At 36.6% G+C, this 13,135-nt stretch overlaps 1 long non-coding RNA gene across 3 annotated transcripts in view; it reads right to left on the bottom strand.

Annotated features, from left to right (window-relative positions):
* The window catches only part of LOC144649875 (uncharacterized), a 31,074-nt gene that overhangs the window by 11,786 nt on the left and 6,153 nt on the right, over nucleotides 1-13,135 (bottom strand). The window contains exon 2 of one of the 3 annotated variants that reach the window (XR_013569971.1): nucleotides 3,301-3,366. The exons of the other annotated variants lie outside the window; for them this stretch is intronic. This is a non-coding gene — a long non-coding RNA (uncharacterized LOC144649875). The remainder of the gene's footprint in view (nucleotides 1-3,300; nucleotides 3,367-13,135) is intronic. 3 annotated transcript variants of the gene reach the window in all.

Here is a 13,135-nt window from a genome sequence, read left to right as displayed (position 1 = left end):
CATGTTCAGTTTGACAAACATGGGGGAAGAAAAAGGCTTAAGGAAGCTTTAGTCTTTTTTTAAAAATATCACGCAACCTTGGCAACACTAATTATTTTCAGAACTTCAATACACTCACTCATTAACATTTATTTTTATTGTCAATGTCCACAATTTTGACTTTGTAACCAGAATGCCAGACTGGTAATGTAACCTCATTTCAAAATGGCAGAGCTGCAAAAAACAGTCGGTCATCGGACATTGGCCGACCAAAATTTGCTCATGTCCAACAAAATCCCAAGTGTGGTCGGACATGGCAATAATGAATAAAAATCTGTCTGACCACAATTTAATTTGTTCTGTAAGACCAAGATGGTGTCTTTCAAGTGGAAAAAATTATTTGCAGCCCTCAAATGGGGTGTCTTCAAAATATCATGGCCATGGACTATGTGTCTAGCAAACGGCAGATTGATGGAATACAGTAAAAACCCACAAGTAAGAACCTAACATTTAAGAACCTGTTAGGCTAAACTTTGACTATTTTATAACAACCAATTTAGCCTAAAATTTGGAAACAGGTTTTTATTTTCTAAAATTGATTTAAAATGGTTACTTTTGGGAAAATAAGTTTGGACAAGGCATTACTGCATGTACATCTATATAATGTCATGTTTTGAATGATTGGTGCTTTATTTTTACATTAACACTAAAATAATGTGGTATGCAAACACATCACTTATACCAAAGAAAAATCTGCACAAGGATCTGCACAAGAAGTGTTAAATATATTGTAGCCTGAAATCTGCACGATAACGTATAGAAATCTCAGTGAAAAACTCAATGGAAAATAGCCGCTCCATGGTAAACATTTTGTGCAAGGATGTCGGGTGCTTTATGCAAAATTCTTGAACTGAGAGCAAGCCTACAACAACCTGACTGTCAACAAACTGAGCCTAAATATTCGAAAATCTAATTTTGTAATTTTTCATCCTCCCCAAAAGAAGGTTGACCACGAAATTGCTATCACTGTTTATGACAACAACACTGTGCAATATCTTTCTCGGTGTTCTCATTGATAGCAACTTAAAATGGGGCCATCACATTAATTATGTTGCCCTTAAAATAAGTAGAATTGTTGGGATTATAGCAAGACTATGACACTTCGTCCCGACACAGATACTCCTGATGATCTATCGTTCCTTGATCTTACCTTACCTAACCTATGGGATATGTGTATGGAGACAGGCTTCCAAATTTCTTCTCAACAAGCTTCTAATTCTCCAAAAACGAGTTCTTCATCTCATACTGTATATTTTACTCCTAGAAATGAGCATGCCATTCCACTTTTTATCAATTCAACGATTCTACCTGTAACTATGATTTATTTTGAAACCACTGCTAACCTTATGCACGACATATCTCATGGGTCTGCACCATTACCTCTTCAAGCACTTTTCTTAAAAATTATCAAACGAAGTTCACCGATACAACACAAGATCTGCAGCAAAAGGTAACTTCTTTCAAAAAGATGCAAAGTTGGAAATTCAAAAGCGTTCCTTTTCTCGTTTCGAAACTTTAGTCTGGAATAACATTGCACTGGCCTTACGAGACAAACCTAAAACAGTTTACCGAAAAACAATTCGTGACTCAATGCTCAATTTACTTTCAGCTGAGGATGACTATGTTGAAATCAATAAAATTATTGACTTCCTAAACTTTTTAGCTTAAAGTAGCTTTAATTTCTTTTCTTTAATGTAGATAAGTTAATACCTTTTTATAAATTTATAATTTATTTATTTATTTATTTTCTCTTTTTCATTTTCTTCTTCACCTCCCACCTCGAATAGCTGGGCTAATATTATTGCGGGAGGTGAAAAATATTGTAAATAATTTGATTGCCTAAATAAAAGTTTTGTTGTTTTGTTGTTGTTGTTGTTGTTGTAGCCTACAGTACCAGGAGGCTTATGAGTGCACCAAAAAGAAAAGAAAAGGAGAAAAAGGGAAAAGGGAGAACCTGAAAAAAAAAAAAAAAATGAGAAGCCTAAAGTGGTAGAACATTTTCTGACCCCCCAAAAATAGAAATGAAATGGATCAGTTTACAGCAGAGATAATAAATTGTTGTTATTACTGTCGTTTTCGTTGCTCTTTACTTGTTATCAAAGTTAAGATAATTTAAACTTAACTGGGTCAATTTTATAAACCCTGTGATGTGTTAAAAACAAAAAAGTTTTCAATAGAAATTAAGAAAATCAATGACAATCAATGAAAACTGTAAATCACTCAACACTGCAACTTTGTTTTTTTTATTTTCACTATCAATCAGTTGATTACTACTAATTTAATTGATCATTGATATTCATTGATTGGAATCATTGGGGAATGGGGAAATGAGAGGAAGGGGGGATATAAGTTTAAACAGTACCTGAGGGACGTGACTCAATGTACATAGGATGGCTCTAAAAACACCCCAAGTTTCCCCTTGAACTATCAATTACAAAACTCTAACCCTGCATCTCCCCCTAGAGGCCCTGTTAGGGTAAATTCCGACAGGCAACACGGCTCTGAAACGGCGACATAAAGGAGCTGAAATTTCAAGCAACAATGAGATGCCACTGTGAAATCACGACAGCGGCAAAGAAAGAAGCAAAATTGACAGCGACATTGGCACTTTTTTTAAGCTGCTGGCATGTTCTCTTTCAGTAACTTCATTTTTTCGAAAATTTTTTGGGGAGAGCATGCCTCCAAATCCTCTCTAATCCTTCGGTGTTACAAAAAACTGCTATACTGACTCGCATCAGAGTCAAAATCTCACTCTGTGATAACAATTCTAATTGAGAAATCCAAGATTAGGGAAAATTATGGTGACAGAATTTCAAGAATGCCTTATTTTATGTTATACATTCCAGACTCAAACATTTCCTATATTATCAGCACTTGACTATGGGCGACTTTTGAAATTGTGACATGAAAAGGTTTGAATTTCACCCCACAACAGGACAATAAATTAACTATAAGCAACTTTTATTATTCCCACTATTGCCCCATTTTACCATATTAGGGCAAAAGAACGTGCAAAATATGCCACGTTATTACACAGTAGAACAGGGCAAAAATACAGGCGGACAAACTTACGGAATACTGGCCCGAACAAAGTGGAAAAATTTGTGGAATAATAAATAATACGAGCGGACATTTTGCTCATTGCTGGTATTTTTCCTAGCCCCTATGGGGCTTAGAAAAATACTATCAATGCAACTCACAAAAATCCGAGCGTATTATATGTTAAACCATCAAATAAGGTGTATATATATTACAGCTTACCACTTTGCACTGATGTCACAAAATCATGTGACTAGGTAACCTTGTCTAGATCTGTTCATTTTGGTCCTATGTAACATAAACAATAGACCGTGTCACGGTTTTTGAGGCCATCAATGCCGTCAGAATTTACAGTGTTTGTATGGGAATCCGATGGCAAATATTTTTTTTGCAAAAGTTTAATTGTGAACAACTTATTAATGTATAGATACTATTGGATGTGGCTGTGCTGTAAGTCTCCCGGCATATTCAATCGAACAAAATCGAACCAAAAAACAATCGAACCCAATCGAACACCAATCGTTCCATTGGGTTTGGTAATCGAACAAAATCGAACATCTATTTTGCTGTGAGTCCGATTTTCGAACCAATCGAACCAATCGAACACAATCGATTTTTAATAAGTAAATCACGCAGGACTAATCAAGGGGATGGTGCACCATACAAAATGTCCGCAATATAAACAAACATGAGTTCGGTAATCAAACGTTCGATTGACTCTAGGGAGCAACTACAGAATGCAGGGCCACTTCGGTCCACCGTGTCGGTGTCGCAGTGATCTTGGTATCCCCCAATTTTAGGCACCCCCGTACCAAGATCACTAACAGCGTCGAATACAGCAGACTGGGGCAAGTGAAGCAAACCAAAATTCCACTCAAAGACCATTTTGCTTTATCACAAAGCTTTGTTCGTAAATTTAATCGTTCTTAGCAAACAATATTAGCGTCTTTGCAGATATTGGCAAAGGAAAACAAACCGTTTGTCGGTTTGATTCAAGTCCGTGCAATTATTCTTAAAGCCGAACCACGCGCCGGAATCCCTTATACTAACACGCACATGGTGCTTATCGATAAACTTTTCAAGGCAGGTTAATATTTCAAACATAAACGATTGTAAGAGATTCCAATTTGCTCGGTGGATGAAAATTTCACATGCGAAAATGCTTGATCAAGAAACCGACAAAGGACTGTCACGCAATAGAAACTCGATATGAATGCAATCACCAGGCTGTGAAAATTGACCTCTCGAGTCTGTCAAAGATTTAAATAACCTTAGACCAAAGATTTTGTTTTTTGATTTTTTTTATTAAATGCTCATTTATTCCATGTGAACTAATCCCTTTTATTTGTATCGTTATTAACAATATAGTTAAGTGACAAATAAAACAGGTATGTATATCGATTGATATCGGTAATCGATAACAATCGAACTCACAAAAAATTTCTTTATCGATTGTTATCGATTGATAAAATCGATAACAATCGATAGCAATCGACAGCAATCGATAAAATCACTAAACCCAAAAAGTCCCTTAAGAAATATTCGTCTCAAATATGTTACATGCCGTTACTACCTAGTAAAAGTAAACGATACGAGATTAGCGTTTAAGTGATAAACATTTTATTATTCAGATTATTTGGAGTATCTAGTCCTGCCGGAGTCTGTGTAGAAAATTATGTTTACCATCAGGAGATCCTCTTGGTTTGTGTTTCTAAAATATTTTAACTTGTCCAGCCCCGGCTGAGGCTATATAAAGCGTTCTTCCTTTTTGTGATCTGAGGCTGAAAACGTTTTGTTTCAGTAAATTATTGTCCAGCCATCCCAGCGCTCTCAATTGCATCTTGAATCTCCTTCATAGCGTTCTCGCGTAGATGAAAATCCAACATGATCCTACTACTGGATTACTTTTTATTTCTTGCTTACTCTGCGATTTATTACGATTACGCTTCTTTCTTAATGCAATTAACTGAAATCATAAAAACACTGATTCTTTTGTTTATTTTGCTTCATATTTATGGCGTTGCTATAGCGAGACTAGAGGGTTGCACACCGCTACTTCGGCCGCAGCACCTTGTTCTTTTTTGAACCGCGCTGATAAAGATGTTATGTTACTGTTACTGTTCTTGTAATTTTAGTATCAGCTTGTTGGTATTTGCAGTCGCATATCCACGATTAAATGACCCAATAAAGCTATAAAAACAACATCCTGTCAATGTTTATCTTGTTGAGATTGTCAAAAATAGTTTCCGATAAAAATCGATGGCAATCGATAACAATCGATAAAACAATCCTTATCGATTTCCATCGGAAATCGATATCAATCGAACTCACAACTTTTTTTCTTTATCGATTCCTATCGAGTGGTATCGGAAATCGATATCAATCGAAGATTGATATCGATTGCTATTGATAGTTATCGATTATCGGTTTATCGATTGACTACGCCTGGGTGTAAACAAAGAATACGTAGTCTGATTGGGATAACGTAATAACCTTTACTCCTGCACATAGTGATTTATAGGTATTTGATCATCGTCCCAAGAGTACAACGAACAGCCAAGGCACAAAGATGAATAAAGAAAATCTCGAACGTTGAAAACGTGGTAAGGACAAGACATATTAAAACGTCAGGAGAGAGAGATATATTGGGGATCAGGGGATACCGAAATCCCTAGTGATATTGGTATCCCGTCCTACTACAATGTCTCTGATGAGTATGATGAAGAGAGAATTTACCAAGAGAAATGAAAAGTAGGTTAAATTGACGAAAAACGTTCAAACGGTAAAAAAAAATGTTATTATTATTTAAAAGTCTTGTTATTTCTATATATAATTAAGTTAACCGATAATGTATATTTCATAATGGAAGGGGGTACGCATATCGCTAGGGATTTTGGTATCCCCCTAGCTAAATTCCTCTCTCCTTACTTTTTCTACAGGTTAGAACGCTTATCGTCTAGGTAACACACCTTTTTATCTTTAGTGTTGGTTACTTTACTATTCAGAATTCTAAAAAATGGGATACAGAATGGGATACGGAAATCACTAGGGATTTCGGTATCCCCCAAAATTCCTCGTCCTCACTTTTGTACCCGTTTGAAAGCCTTGCTTTTAGGTAACTGCTTTTGATAGGTTAATTCTCAGAATACTCATCGGAGATAATATAGTAGGAAGGGATACGCATATCACTAGGGATTTCGGTATCCCCAATAAATCACTCTCCTTTAGATGTCTTGTCCTTTCAACGTTTTCAACGTTTTAAAGTTTTTTTTATTTTTTCTAATGGTAAATGTTCTAACCTTGGGTCGATGCTCGAATACCTATATAGACTAAACCGAAATCACAAGGTAAAAGTCATTAAGTTAACCCAGTATTTATTTACCCTAACCTGCAATAAAACCTTTTGCTGATAACAATACAAACAAAAGAGATAAGTTCACAGACTCGAGAGGTCAGTTTTCACGCCTGGCGATCGCATTCATATCGAGTTGCAATATTGCGTGACAGCCCTTTGTCAGTTTCTTGATCATGTTCGCATTTTTTCTTAAATGTTCATTCACCGAGCAAATTGGAAGCTCTTACAATGCGCTTTTTATGTTTGAAATACTAGTTGTACCTATCGGTAAGTGCCAACGAGCGAAATACTCATGTTTGTTCATAAGAACAGATATTGAATGTTTTTTGATAGAACTTATTTGAAATGAACAAAATATGGTAAATTGTATTTTAGGTAATATGCGAAAAAAGTGCTATTTCTCTGGTGTTCATACAGTACCGCTCAAAAGTAAGTTACCACCTCTCGTCTCGTTTCTCGCGAGACGAGTTTCTCTCCCTCTAGACGAAAAGTGTGGCACTCTTGTAACATTTTGTCTCCCTTTAAAGAAAAACCTGATTTACCTCCCGTTCTCCGAAAAAAGCCTATTTATCAAAAATTTGAAGCATTTTACACCTTCTGTGCAAATCGTGGATCAATCCATCAATTCCTGTATGATTTATTATCGTTTAAAGGACGAAAATGGCACACTAGTAACTCTAGTCGGGGTAAGAGCTAATTTAAAAGGGTAAAATCCAATTTCTACCGCGATCAATAGATAGATGGACGTCTAATAAATGCCAGTACGTTCACTCGCTTACCCTTTCAATTTAAAATGTCGTTTCGATGACTATTTCAAAAGATCAGGTAAAGTTATATGAACTTCATTCGAGGTTAGAGTTTGGCGTTTCAGTTTAAGGCCTTGTATTGCAATTTTCAACTAGTGAAGACTCCTGTATCCTTGCAATTTAAAGTATGATCTTCAAAATTAGGCATATTAAAGGCCTATTATATAGCATTGTTTTGACCAGTTTTCATTTGTTTAGGTTGAAATGTTTATCATTTACAACGATTTTTTCAGACCTCACTTCAGCCGTCAAGCCGGGTTACAAGAGTGCCATAAATGCAAGAAATCCAGCACCGAGATAATAATATTAAAAAAACTCAGAATTCGATTATTTCCGGTCTAAATAATAATCAACATAATATCTTCCTGCCACATAAATTGGAAGGTTGTGGCCTTTAAGCTCTTGGCACTGGAGGCAGTTTTATCAGGTTCTTTAAAACAAGCAATGGTCGTCTACATTTTATACACACGGAAATGTTTCCTACGACATGTCAGGCATCGCTGCAATACGGAAAGGCTTTTAGCACTTCTAACAACCATTTGGAAAGGTAGCTCCTGGTTAATGTTTATAGTTAAAGCAACGATACAAGAAAAGTTATAGTGACATTGCCTATTGTAACGGTACAAAGCAAGTCGCACAAAACGTTTATGGGAGTTAATTACAGTGCCAGAATGAGCAGTGTTATTTTTGTTTGTTAGGTCAGTGCTGTGCACTGTTTTTGTGTTATGTTTAAATGATAAGTTAGTGCTCTGCGCCGTTTTTGTGTTATATTTGATTGTGACCTTAGAGCTATGCGCTGTTTTTGTGTTATGTTCGATTGTTAAGTCAGTGCTATGCGCTGTTTTTGAGATATGTTTGAATGTTACGTCAGTGCTATGCGCTGTTTGTGAGCTATGGTTGATTGTTAGGTCAGTGACATGCGCTGTTTTTGTGCAATGTTTGATTGTTACGTTAGTGCTCTGCGCCGTTTTTGTGTTATGTTTTATTGTTACCTTAGGGCTATGCGCTGTTTTTGTGTTATGTTTGCCGGGATTATTAGGTCAGTGCTGTGCGCCGTTTTTGTGTTATGTTTAATTGTTACGTTAGAGCTATGCGCTGTTTTTGTGCTATGGTTGATTGTTAGGTCAGTGCTATGCGCTGTTGTTCTGTTATGATTAAATGTTAGGTCAGTGCTATGCGCTGTTTTTTTGTGTTATGTTTGATTGTAAGATAAGTGCTATGCGCTGTTTGTTGTGTTCTGTTTGATTTTTAGGCCAGCCTGCGCTGTTTTTTGTGTTATGTTTGATTTTTAGGTCAGTGCTGTGCGCAGGTTTTGTGCTATGTTTGATTGTTACGTTAGAGATATACGCTGTTTTTGTGTTATGTTTGATTGTTAGGTCACTGCTATGCGCAGTTTTTGTTATGTTGGATTATTAGGCCAACCTGAGCTGTTTTTTGTGTTATGTTTGATTGTTACGTTAGTGCTCTGCGTCGTTTTTGTGTTATGTTTGCCGGGATTATTAGGTCAGTGCTGTGCGCCGTTTTTGTGTTACGTTTGATTGTTACATTAGAGCTGTGCGCTGTTTTTGTGTTATGTTTGATTTTTAAGTCAGTGCTGTGCGCTGGTTTTGTGTTATGTTTTATTGTTACGTTAGAGATATAGGCTGTTTTTGTGTTATGTTTGATTGTTCGCTCAGTGCTAAGCGCTCTTTATGGGATATTTTTCATTGTTAGGTCAGTGCTGTACGCAGTTTTTGTGCTATGTTTGATTGTTACGTTAGAGCTATGCGCTGTTTTTGTGTTATGTTTAATTGTTACGTTAGAGCTATGATTGTTACATGTTACATTATAGCTATGCGCTGTTTTTGTGTTTTGTTTGATTGTTACATTAGAGCATTGCGCTGTTTTTGTGTTTTGTTTGATTGTTACGTTAGAGCTATGCGTTGTTTTTGTGTTATGTTTGATTGTTACGTTAGAGCTATGCGTTGTTTTGTGTTTTGTTTGATTGTTACATTAGAGCATTACGCTGTTTTTGTGTTTTGTTTGATTGTTACGTCAGAGCTATGGCTGTTTTTGTGTTATGTTTGATTGTTACGTTAGAGCTATGCGCTGTTTTTTGTGTTATGTTTGATTGTTAGGTCAGTGCTGTGCGCAGTTTTTGTGTTATGTTTGATTGTCAGGTCATTGCTAGGCGCTGTTTTTAAGATTTGTTTGATTCTTAGGTCAGTGTTTTGTGCTGATTCTGTGTTATGTTTGATTGTCAGGTCAGTGCCGTGCCCAGTTTTTGTGTTATGTTTGATTGTTACGTTAGAGCTATGCGCTGTGTTTGTGTTTTTTTTTATTGTTAGGTCAGTGCTGTGCGCAGTTTTTGCGTTATTTTGATTGTTAAATTAGTGACATGCGCTGTTTTTGTGTTATGTTTGATTGTTATGTTAGAGCTATGCACTGTTTTTGTGTTATGTTTGATTGTTAGGTCAGTGCTGTGCGCAGTCTTTGTGTTTTGTTTGATTGTTACGTTAGAGCTACGCTGTTTTTGTGTTATGTTTGATTGTTACGTTAGAGCTATGCGCTGTTTTTGTGTTATGTTTGATTGTCACGTTAAAGCTATGCGCTGTTTTTGTGTTATGTTTGATTGTTACGTTAGAGCTATGCGTTGTTTTGTGTTTTGTTTGATTGTTACATTAGAGCATTACGCTGTTTTTGTGTTTTGTTTGATTGTTACGTCAGAGCTATGGCTGTTTTTGTGTTATGTTTGATTGTTACGTTAGAGCTATGCGTTGTTTTGTGTTTTGTTTGATTGTTACATTAGAGCATTACGCTGTTTTTGTGTTTTGTTTGATTGTTACGTCAGAGCTATGGCTGTTTTTGTGTTATGTTTGATTGTTACGTTAGAGGTATGCGCTGTTTTTTGTGTTATGTTTGATTGTTAGGTCAGTGCTGTGCGCAGTTTTTGTGTTATGTTTGATTGTCAGGTCATTGCTAGGCGCTGTTTTTAAGATTTGTTTGATTCTCAGGTCAGTGTTTTGTGCTGTTTTTGTGTTATGTTTGATTGTCAGGTCAGTGCCGTGCCCAGTTTTTGTGTTATGTTTGATTGTTACGTTAGAGCTATGCGCTGTGTTTGTGTTTTGTTTGATTGTTAGGTCAGTGCTGTGCGCAGTTTTTGCGTTATTTTGATTGTTAAATTAGTGACATGCGCTGTTTTTGTGTTATGTTTGATTGTTACGTTAGAGTTATGCGCTGTTTTTGTGTTATGTTTGATTGTCAGGTCAGTGCCGTGCCCAGTTTTAGTGTATATTTGATTGTTACGTTATTGAGCTATGCGCTGTGTTTGTGTTTTGTTAGATTGTTAGGTCAGTGCTGTGCGCAGTTTTTGTGTTATTTTGATTGTAAAATTAGTGACATGCGCTGTTTTTGTGTTATGTTGATTGTTACGTTAGAGCTATGCACTGTAGTTGTGTTATGTTTGATTTTTAGGTCAGTGTTAGGCGCAGTTGTTGTGTTATGTTTGATTGTTACGTCAGAGCTATGCATCGTTTTTATGTTATGTTTGATTGTTAGGTCAGTGCTATGCGCTGTTTTCGTGTTATTTTCGATTGTTAGGTCAGTGCTATGCGCAATATTTGATTGTTACGTTAACATATGATTGTTAGGTCAGTGCTGTGCGCCGTTTTTGTGTTATGTTTGATTGTAACGTTAGAGCTATGCGCTGTTTTTGTGTTATGTTTGATTGTTAAGTCAGTGCTGTGCTCAGTTTTTGTGTTATGTTTGATTGTTACGTTAGAGCTATGTGCTTTTTGTGTTTTCTTTGATTGTTAGGTCAGTGCTGTGCTCAGTTTTTGTGTTATTTTGATTGTTAAGTTAGTGACATGCGCTGTTTTTGAGTTCTGTTTGATTGTTAGGTCAGTGCTATGCGCTGTTTTTGTGTTATTTTCGATTGTTAGGTCAGTGCTATGCGCCGTTTTTCTGTGTTCTGTTTGATTGTTAGGTCAGTGTTATGCGCAATTTTTGTGTTATGTTTGATTGTTACGTTAGAGCTATGCGCTGTTGTCGTGTTATGTTTGATTGTTCGCTCAGTGCTATGCGCTCTTTATGTGTTATGTTTTGATTGTAAGGTCAGTGTTAGGCGCTGTTTTTAAGATTTGTTTGATTGTTAGGTCAGTGCTATGCCCTTTTATCTGTTATGTTTGATTGTTACGTCAGAGCTATGCGCTGTCTTTGTGTTATGTTTGTTACGTCAGTGCTGTGCGCAGTTTTTGTGTTATGTTTGATTGTTAGGTCAGTGCTGTGCCCATTTTTTGTGTTATGTTTGATTGTTAGGTCAGTGCTATGTGCTGTTCTTGTGATATGTTTTATTGTTAGGTCAGTGCTGTGCGCAGTTTTTGTGTTATGTTTGATTGTTACGTTAGAGCTATGCGCTGTTGTTGTGTTATGTTTGACTGTTCGCTCAGTGCTATGCGCTCTTTATAAAAAAAAATTGTCTATATAAAATTGTCGTCTATCGACCGCCAATGTGTTATGTTTGATTGTTAAGTCAGTGTTAGGCTGCTGTTTTTGAGTTTTGTTTGAATCACGGTTACGTTAGTGCTTTGCGCTGTTTTTATGTCATGTTTGATTGTTACGTCAGTGCTATGCACTGTTTTTGTGTTATGTTTGAGGCCAGTGCTATGCGCTACAGAATTTTTTGAAAGTTTGCAAAAATTTTCATTCTGTCCGTGAGATGAAATTATATCAAAAACAAGAAATTTTACCCAGTAGTTTTTGAGTTATTAGCCTAAAAAAATCCAAAATAGGGTATCTTTGAACTCCTATTGCATTGCCATGGTAACAAATTTTGATGTCACAATGACCTCGATTTTTCGTTGGTGAAACAAGTATAAGTTTGTACTAAAAGATTTTCTTAAACATTATTGGTATATCCACGATTGAACACCAAAGACGGGCATGTCTAATTCTGACAAATTTAACTATCACGAGCCACCTTAAGAAACGCTTATTAATGCAAATGTTACGATTGTGCCACATTAGTTACCAATGTGCCATATTAGTTACCAATGTGCCATATTGGTTACCAATGTGCCATATTGGTTACCAATGTGCCATATCGGTTACTAATGTGCCATATTGAGTTACCAATGTGCCACACAGAGTTACCAATGTGCCACACAGAGTTACCAATGTGCCATATTGGTTACGAATGTGCCATAAAAAGGTTACAAAAGTGCCGTTTCTTCTAGCGTCTCGCGAGACGAGAATCTCGTCTCGCGAGACGAGATTCTCGTCTCGCGAGAATCAACGAAGCGGAAATGTCTGGCATAAATTACGGCAATTATCTTACGAGAAAACGATTAATCTCTCGCGAGAGTTTTCGCCGTTTTGTCAACTAAAATTCGAAGTTTTTGCCTGATTGGAAAGGTTGCTGATTTGTTGGCAACGATCGGTTTGTCTTTTTTCACTGGTAAGAAAAGTTCCATTTGAGATGAATGTGTGTGCTAGCGAACTCGAGAGAGCTTTTCAATCGAAAGTCGTCGCTTTGCTGGTCTTTATTATATTCTTTCTATCACAAATGCAAAAGGTGAATTAAAGCAACTCAAAAACCGAAAATCAAAAGCAGAGCACTTGCGTTACACTGCAACATCTTCACGGGTTTGTATTAAATCTTGCGTGCGTGCTAGCATGAGAAGCTGTTGAATCGAAACTTGTCGCGTCGCAAAAGAATTTATCTTATCAAAAATGCAAATCGTGAATGAAAGCACCATCAAAAAATCAGAGGTTTAGACGCCTGTTAAAAGCACAACTCTCGCTTCAAACATGACTCGAAAATGAAGAAAGCGAAATCTTTCTGCCGTCGAGGTTTTCCTGTCTTTGGATCTTTATCTGACGGTGAATTTTGGGGTAGCATCGGCGGATGGTGATGCTT

Source organism: Oculina patagonica, chromosome 4 (assembly GCF_052425735.1).
Source record: "Oculina patagonica isolate OP01 chromosome 4, crgOcupat, whole genome shotgun sequence".
Classification (NCBI taxonomy): domain Eukaryota; kingdom Metazoa; phylum Cnidaria; class Anthozoa; order Scleractinia; family Oculinidae; genus Oculina; species Oculina patagonica.
Note: the sequence above shows the minus strand (reverse complement) of the source record. Positions and strands in the feature narration are given on the sequence as shown.